The sequence below is a fragment of the Rattus rattus genome, chromosome 2 (assembly GCF_011064425.1).
Source record: "Rattus rattus isolate New Zealand chromosome 2, Rrattus_CSIRO_v1, whole genome shotgun sequence".
NCBI classification, from domain to species: domain Eukaryota; kingdom Metazoa; phylum Chordata; class Mammalia; order Rodentia; family Muridae; genus Rattus; species Rattus rattus.
Window position 1 is genome coordinate 99,858,709 of NC_046155.1, and position 7,955 is coordinate 99,866,663.

The 7,955-nt window shown below is 44.3% G+C and overlaps 1 pseudogene; it reads right to left on the reverse strand.

Annotated features, from left to right (window-relative positions):
* Positions 1-816: 816 nt before the first annotated feature.
* On the reverse strand, positions 817-4,224 carry LOC116891763 (annotated as a pseudogene).
* Positions 4,225-7,955: the final 3,731 nt, after the last annotated feature.

A 7,955-nucleotide genomic window follows, 5' to 3' on the forward strand; every position in this document is an offset into this window, starting at 1 on the left:
AACATAACTCAAACACCAGGCCAATGCAGATGACAAGAAGTCATTGTAATCAAGCTGCTATCGATAGATCAGGGCCCCAGAACAGAATCATATTTTGACATAAGGGATTGAGCAAGGAGTTTCCACCAATCAGGATAGGAGTTGGTTTCTGGGCCTGGGAACATGAACTTAGTTTGACCCTGCCAGCAAGACAGAGAAGTTGGCTCTGAGAGAGCTGAGCTCAGACAACTGTCACCTCACAACACATGATGTTCAGCTATTGGGAAGTCCCCAGCTCCCTTAGGGCTGGGACCTTGAACTTAGTTTATCCCTATGATTAAATGGAGTCAGAAAACAAAATGGCAGTACTTAGAACAAGTCTCTTTTTCTTGTCCCAACAATAAAATTTTATAAATTAATGTCCTTAGTCAGGCAGTGCTAGTGCATGCCTTTAATCCCAGCATTCAGGAGGCAGAGGTAGGCTTATCTCTGTGAATTTGAGTCTAGCCTGTTCTATGAAGCAATTTCTTGTACAGACAGGACTGATACACAGAGAAACCCTGACTCAAAAAATTAATTTTCTTAATTATGTCTTTAGGGAAAATCAAGGTTATTGAACTGACAGGGCTCAGTAGCTGTTGTATTTCTAATGGGGTAGAGTAAGGAATAGGCTTTACCTGGGTCATGGAATTTGTCCTGCAAGAGCATCTGTAAGAAATGTGCTATGTGAACTTTCTCAGCTGCAAAAGTGTGGGCATCAGATCTCACACTTTAAAAGAGTTTCACAGACAAATAATGCAATCCAAAGAAATATCGAGTTAGAGAAAAACAAGCCGCGATTATAAATTTTTATTTCCCGAGATTGTAAAATTTATCACAAAATGCATACTGTATGTAAATCTCTTATTGCTGACGGAATAGACAAACACTGCTTTTTTTGATCGTAGCAAACTGTAAAAAGGTAGTATAGGTGAAGTTTAGGTGTAAATTTTAATGGCTGACCCAGTCAGATCCTTGGATGCCTACAGAAGTCGTGCATGCTAGAGCAGACCTTCCCTGATAGGATCCCACCCTCCCCTCCACCACAGATCTTAGACAACCAATCGAGTGCTTGCCCCTTGGCCTCCCTTTAACACTCAGACCCACAAACTGCAGGCAGGAGAGGGCTACGGCTCAGCAAGACAAAGCAGCTGGACCAGAAGACTGGGGAGAACAACGAGGAACAGGGATACACAGCTCTCTCTGGCTCCTGAAGAAGGGAAGAGAAAGAGAGGTTTCAGAATGGGATCTGTCAGGACGTGGATATTTCCCCTAAACATCCAGAACTTTAAGTATAGCTCAGAACCCAAGAGAGTAGGCTCTAGAGGACTAGGGTGCCTGGCTAGACTCTTCCAGCACCCTCAGGACTCATAAAGTACTCAAACACCAGGAGAGTGAGCAAATGGATGGATTCCTGCCCCTGCCCAGGTTCTGTGCTCTAAGATACTACCTAGAATACTACTACTACTACTACTACTACTACTACTACTACTACTAATAATAATAATAATAATAATAATAACAACAACAACAACAACAACAGTAGAAAGCTTTCCCTGTGCAGTCTTCCCTGGCTTTCTAGAAACTACTACAGGCTTTGCCTTCTTCACCCAGGAAGAGGATTCAGGGTGTGAAACTTCTGAGGGACTGCCGTTGAAGAGACATATATTCTATGCTAGCTGGTGTGATCTAGAGCTTACCTGAGGCTCTCAGCCTGCCTGAACATGAATCATTTGGCCCAAATGGGAAGCATCCTTCTTGGTGGACTCTGTGCCTGGGTAGTTCTCATGCTTTCTCTGGGATTGATCCAAATTCAAAATTTCTCTATGCAAATGCATAAAATCCCTATGGTCACTTCCCATAGTTCCACTTCTGCCTCCAAGGACTTCTCATGTTTCCAGGAACCTTTCAGGGTGTCAGGGCTACTTAGACATAAGACTGCTGTATGCTCAGGATTCTAACTGTAACTTATTTCAGGTTGGCTCCTTGGGCTTTCAGTCAAATGTACCACCCTAGGTAACATTTAGGGGAGTCAGACACTTTCCAGATCCTGAGTGGTGGGCAATAGGAGCCAAGGTCTCTAGACTGGAAGCAAGAGCTTTTTCTGTAAGTATGGAGTCCCTCAAGACTATGAGTTTGGATCAAATGGCTGAGATGTGAGCAGCATTCTTCACATTTAAAATCAAACAGCATGGGGTTGGGGATTTAGCTCAGTGGTAGAGCGCTTGCCTAGCAAGCACAAGGCCCTGGGTTCAGTCCCCAGTTCCAAAAAATGGAAAAGAAAAAAAAATCAAACAGCATTTGTTGAACGATATCTACATGTCAAGCAATATATCTTGAATGCATTTCTTTTCATTCTTGTGACAATACTATGAGAATATTTGTTATTTGGGTCTTTAATACTGAAATGGAAAAACAGAGGCACAGATAATCTGGTAACTTGCCAAGAGTCACACAGAACTAGTGACGTTTGAATCAGGGTACCACTGAGTCTGACTCCAAAGCTACGACAGAGAACATGGTATGGTAATTTTCTCTGGAAGTACTAAGGAAGGATTACCATAATAAGTGATACTTGAACAGTGCTCTGAGTGGTCACTACCATGATAAAATTGATGGAGTCTTTGCTTGCACCAAATGAGATCTCGGATGCAGAGAACTCAGGCCACAATGCATGATGGGTATACATGCATGGAGACCCCCAAACACAGGCATCTTTAATTTCAAAGGATGGAGAATCAGCTGCAGGTGACACATGTCACTCATCATGAGGAGCCCCTGGTAAGAGATTTTCCTGAAGCTACTCACTGTTTCAACCATTTCTGACGCACTGTCACTATGCGACATGCACTTGGCTAACCAATGCTACCATTCACTGTGCCAGGCACCTTCATCATATGCAAGGTCTACCATGTGGCTTCTAGTAGGGAGCACCCTCTGTCCCATTTCAGGAGGTCCCCTGACAGCTCCACCTCAAACACGAGCAAACTCTCACCTGCACTGCTGTACAAGCAATTGTAGTTGCTCTTCTCCCTCTTCGGGGAGTCCAGGAAAATTTCATTGTAGACTTGTGCATTTTGTGGCCTGACTTTCTGATATACCTCATAGCCTGGAATTAACACCTCCTCTTGGTCAGGATAGAGAGAGAATTCTTTGATATAAACCCCCAAGCAGGTTTTGATGATGAACAGCGTCCCATGATCACTGAAAAACTCTGGAGATTGAGCTACTGCCTTAGACAATGATGAAGATGTGAACTGCCCGAATCGCACGGAGCCAGCTCCAGTATAGTGAAACCTGGTCTTAGTGCCTCGGTAGACTGAATGACAATCCTCGTTACTCAAAAAGCTGAAGAGCTCTTGTTAAGTAGTAATGGAAGGCCTTGTAGTGGAATTGACCAGGATTTTCCTTGAATTCCTAACAGCTCTGTTAAAATCTACAGCGATACTCCCAGTGTAGGCAACCAAAGCGTTCCATGGAAATCATTGAAACCTTTGGGATAAGTCCTACTAGGTTTTATGTTGTTCCATCGTTTCTTTGCCTCTTCCCATGCAACTTTTAATTTCGCATTCATATTAAAGTCTTCCTGTAAAAGCAGGGGTGCCTTTTCCTCCATTTTGTTGACGCAGCCCTCATACTGGTCATCAAATGCATTGGGAGCCATGTCTAGCACCAAAGGCCCTGTCAGCCCAGTCACCTGAAAGAAAGAAGCAGGGTCCTCTGTTACTAGCTAAGCTTGCTGAGTTACCAGCCTGTGCTGAGCGCTGTGGAGCCTGCAGCATGGGATATCACACACTCCAACCTCACACATGGCTCACGCATGGACACAATCTCACTACATCATAAGAAGGACAGAAAGGCAAGGCAGAGATCTCTGATCCTTTCATATCTAGAGATACTATATTTCTTTCTTTATTCAATTAATTATTTAGTGAGCACACAAAGCAAGAAACCTCATCATGACCTTTTCATAGTCATATATCATTGTAGATTGTTCATAGTCACACACACACACACACACACACACACACACAGACCAATCTGATATTATCTTTTACATTACTTCCTCAAAGTTCATGCTCTCTAACATCTGCTTCCACAGACTCAACCGTGGGAACTAAAGTGAGGTCAACAGGATGGGTTGAGAAATTACCTGCTGAATTAACCACCAAGTTAGGGAAGAACTTTTGCAACATTTGATGGCATCGTCAAGTTAAAAAAAATGGCTGCAAAAGCAAATAAGACAATGAAAGAGACATGCACAGTACACACAATCATTTAACAGTCTGTTCATGGAGGAGCTCTGGGTTAATGACTCAATCTCTACGTCATGTCTGGGCTCCTGCACCCACTGCTCCCAGAATGGCATATCAGGACTCTGTGAATCAATGGGCTTGGGTTCCCTACCAGTGAGGGGCTACAACCAATCCTGGTAACACACAGAGCTGTGCAGCAACACACAGAGCTGTGCAGCAACACACAGAGCTGTGCAGCATGTAGGTTGCCAGGACATATTGTAGCAGATCTCTGATAGGCCGTGGAGTTTACTTTGCACAGATCTGTAAACTGCTGTCCATGTTTGATTACCTTGTGGCTCACACTTGGCTCGCTACCTCTGAATGAAGTCTCTTAATCGTGTAGTATTCACTATGTTCTATGATTGGGTATGGTTGTCCTCCAATGTTCTCAGTGTGCCCACATGGAGGAAGTAAAACCTTTAAGTGGTGAAGTCTACTGGGAAGTGACCAAGTTCTGGAGGGCATCACACTCAGTAGAGATCAATTTAAGTGTTGTGGGATCCTACTCAGTTCTTGCAGGAGCAAGGCCGGCCTCAACCTCTCTGGGCTCCTCTCTTGCCATGTCCTCCATTCTGCACATGGCAGTGGCTCTCTGCCATATTGTGACTCTTCCAGGAGAGCCCTAACCAGACAGCATTGCTATGATATTTTGACTTTCCAACCATCAGCCATTCACTTTATAAACTTTGCAGCCTCAAGCATTTGTGAAAGTAATAGAAGACACAAACGGAGGAGATAGCTCAGTGGGTAGAGTTCTCAGCTTGCAAACACAGACCTGAGTTCGATTCCCAGAACCCTGGGGAGAAAACAGAGTGCGGTGAATGCACTTGGAATTCTGGAACTTGGAGTTGGAGAGAGATGGATTTGTGAGATCCCTGAGCTTCACTAGAAAGTCAGAATAGCCCGCTCGCTGTGTCTCAGGCCTGGGAGAGACCCTATCTTCACAGAGATAGTGGGCAGTGCCTGAGGGAAGAGAGCAGGGCCGTCCTCTGGTTCCCACATGCATGTACCCACACACATGCAAACGCATAGGTGTCATGTACCCCAACACACATAGAGAAAAGGAAGGGTAAGAGACCAACACAGCCTGCCTTAATTAGAGTTGTATCTTATGAATGTTTATTGTTTTCACTGCTTCTTGAGGGTAGAGATTTAAAGTGTCCCCTGGGTTGCAGGTAAAGGAGTGAGAAGGAACAATCACTCATCTTTGCCCTGCTACCCATCCCTTCCTTCCTTCCTACCTTCCGTCTTTTGGGAATCTATGAAGACTCTACTCTGTAATCATGTAAGCCTGCTGTGTTACGTTCCACAGAATTTCTACTTAATCTGATAAGACAACACTCCCCCCACATCCTGAGGGTGGCAGAGATGAGCTGCACCATGTGGCTAACTCTCTGTCCTTGGGGAGGCTGCACTCCTGGCTCTTCCTCAGCTTGGCTTCTCCCGCCTGAGTCCTTGGGGGACACTGCAGAACCAACAGGGTGAGGTGCTCTGCACTGCAGTGTAGGTTCCCACCTTCTGTACACCCGAGCTTTAAACCATTATAAGATACTGTGAGAGGCTGTGCTCAGCTGCATGAGAGCTAGCTCAGTGTCACCTCTGGTCACACACAGTCACGACTCTCAAGGACACCAACAGTTCACCTCAGCTTCCTGTCACGATAGATTGGACATCCCAGGGTGGTGGTTCCCCCACAGTTTGGAGACAGAGGCAGATCGATCTCTGCAAGTTGCACACCAGCCTGGTCTATATAGCGGGTTTCTTACCAGCCAGGAACCCAGCCAGTGTCACTAGAACACCTTTCCTCAAATAAAACATAGGATGTGAAGTTATCCACAATGAATTCCCTTCTGGCCCAAATTTGTGTTAGACTTGGCATCAAACACAGAAAACAACAGTATCAACAACTCGAACAAGGGCCCGGAGAGATGACTCATCACCTACTGCTCTTCCAGAGAATCTGGGTTCAATTCTCAGCACCAGCTCAAGCAGCTAACAGCCTATAAATCCAGCCCCAGGATGTAATGCCTCTGGCCGCTGCACTCATGTTTACACACACACACACACACACACACACACACACACACACACACACACACACAAAATTAATTAATAATAGAAATAAGGGCTAGAGGGACTAGAGGTCCAGTGATTGAGAGCACTGGTTGCTCTTCTAAAAGACCATTCTTCAAATCCCAGCACCTACATGTTGGTTCACAACTGTTCTGTCACTCCTGTCCCAGTTGTATCTCACGTTATCTTTAGGATTCTAAGGGCTCTGCCACCTTGTGGTACACAGACATAAACACAGACAAAAATAATCATATGTATAAAAATAAATAAAATTACAAAATAAAGTTTAAGACAAAAGCCTTTGTGTCTGAAAATATAAATGTAAGAGTTTTCATTTAAAATATTTGAATTAGAAGTGACAGTGTATCTCAGTTGGTAAAGTGACAACCTGGTACCCAGGAGTTCCTGAACTGAATCTCACCATCACCTAATTACTGGCTCTGGTGGCACAAGCTATAGTCCCAGCTCCTCAGAGCTAGAGACAGGACCATCAGAAGTTCAGGTCACCCTCGGCTATAATAAGTATCAGGACATCATGAGGCCCCTGCCTCAACACATGAAAACTGTGTCATCTTGGGTGGTGCACACCTTTAATCCCAACATTCGGGAGTGAGAGGCAGGTGGATCTCTGTGGGTTCTAGGCTGGTCTATCTACACAGCAAGCTCCCAGACAGACAGGACTACACTATATAGTGAAACCCTGTCTAAAAACAAACACACACACACACACACACACACACACACACACACACACACACACAAAATACAAATTAATAATATCTAACATATAATCCTAAATAACTATTAATTTAATTATCTCATCGGTTTCTATCCCAATATTCTTAATTGATACAGAATTTTAGATTTATGGCCTTAAAATAATGAATATTTATATTGATCCAACAACTGTTTTCATTAATTTCAATATGTTCCTATTAATTGCTTCAGCAACGTTGGGAAACCTTGCATGTCCTTCTTTAAGGAGTCTGAAAACCCAAGCCATCCTCCCTAAATTCTTAAAGTCCTCCTTAGGAACCAGGCATGGCCAAACACACCTGTGATCTCAATCCTTGGGAGGCAGAGGCAGGGACATCCCAAGTCCCTGACCCTTTTGGGGTGTAATGAGACTCTAAAACAATGACAATGGTATGCTTAAGCTCTGGACAGCAATAGACACACAGGCGAGTGCCTCCAGCTCTGTGTAGAGACTGGAGCCACGTAGGAGACTGCCATTCCCTTATTGTGGTTCCAAAGGTTGGTTGTATAAGTTCTCAACTTGTTATCGAAAGAGATTCCTGGACCTCAGTCTCAAAGTTGAGCCTTTAGCATTTCTAATGTGCTTCTTGTTAATTTCAGACAGTTTGCTTGCTTAGATTTTGTTTTAAAATTCTGTGCATTGGTGTTTTGCCTGTATGTATATCTGTATGAGAGTGTCAGATCCTCTGGAACTGGAGTTACAGACAGGTGTGAGCTGGTAGGTAGGTGCTAGGAATCAAACCTGGGTCCTCCAGAGAGCAGACAGTACCCTTAACTGCTGAGCCATCTCTCCAGCCCCAGGTTGTTTGT